General features: G+C 44.0%; 1 non-coding gene across 1 annotated transcript; it reads left to right on the top strand.

The window, feature by feature from the left end:
• Window positions 1–656: 656 nt before the first annotated feature.
• Window positions 657–861, top strand: LOC141420001 (small nucleolar RNA U3). Its single transcript, XR_012444716.1, has one exon. It is a non-coding gene; the product is annotated as a small nucleolar RNA U3 (small nucleolar RNA).
• The last annotated feature ends 424 nt before the right edge of the window (window positions 862–1,285 follow it).

The following is a 1,285-nucleotide window of genomic DNA, read 5'->3' as shown; positions in this document are numbered from 1 at the left end:
CCCAGAGTTGAGTACCCAGCTCTCCATTAAAAAGAAAGAGGCAAAAGGGAAGTTGGTGACTTATTTAGCACCCATTCTAATATCATTAGACAGCCAGAAAGCTACAAACTATAATTCCCAGGATCCCCTATAATCAGGGGTCAGGCATGTGACCTTCTTTCCACCAATCAGTCACACTCTGTAAGATCTGGATGTGGCAGGGAGCCAAGGGAAGCACCAAAGCCATGCAAGGATATCAATCTTCTGGAAGAAGTGTGGCAGAAGCATCTGATTTGTGACACACGAGGCTGAGCTTCTGGCACCCACCACTCAGGGTCAAATGTGCTGAGCTCAACGCTGCTGAGAGGTCAGGGTTGTTTCAGTAAGAACACTCACTTGGTGTGGTGGGGGTGCGGTTACTGCTCAATTGTCTTGAACCCTCTCTGGGGTTCATTACCTACTTAATTAATATATTTTAATAAATCTCTTTCTGCTTATAGGATGCTGTTGTTTGCAAGTGAGAAACCTAAGATGGGGGAGAGGCAATTTAAATATTCCCTCAAATGAAAAAGAAAACTAACATCTTTTTCACAGATGCTTTCTGGACTAGACTGGGGTTTTCTCCCCCACAAGAGTAAAAGACTAAACTCCCCACACATTCTTCAAAAGTGCAGTGTAAGATGCTAGTTCCAGGGATCATTTCTCTAATTCATTACTAGAGAAGTTTTCTCAATGTGTAGAGTACCAGAAACCACAGTTGGAGACTGTGTTCTCTTCTGAACATGAAGCCAGTTCTTAGTGTTGCTTCACTGCCATTTGCCATTGACTATCATTTTTCTCCCCCGTGGGAGAGCAAGAGGAAGAGGATGCCATCTGAATGGCTTCTGTGAGAAAAGAAAGAGAGGAAGGAGGAAAGGAGGGAAGGGAAGGGAAGGGAAGGAGAGAGAGAGGGAGGGAGGGAAGGAGGAAAGAAAAAGGAAAATAAGAAAAGTTTTGCTGGGTATGATGACACATGATTGTAATCTCAGCACCTGGGAGGCTGAGGCAGGAGGATTGTGAGTTTAAGGCCAGCCTGGGCTACAAGACAAGATTCTGTCTCAACAAAAAAACACCCCCCCCCCAACAAAGGTGAAGTTTTATTCATTTCCTTTGCAGTTCATCACCAAGGTGAGGTTGGATTGGATCATTCTGCTCTGATCATTTTTCTCATCTCTCAGCCCAGAGTGCAGGAAGAAAAGGAACAATGAATCAGTCTCTTTCCTGTTGCTACAACAAAATATAAGAAAAAGGTTTGTGTAACTCATGG

This window comes from Castor canadensis, chromosome X (assembly GCF_047511655.1).
Source record: "Castor canadensis chromosome X, mCasCan1.hap1v2, whole genome shotgun sequence".
Taxonomy (NCBI): Eukaryota; Metazoa; Chordata; class Mammalia; order Rodentia; family Castoridae; genus Castor; species Castor canadensis.
The sequence above is the reverse complement of the archived record's forward strand: the minus strand, read 5'-3'. Positions and strand labels throughout refer to the sequence as shown.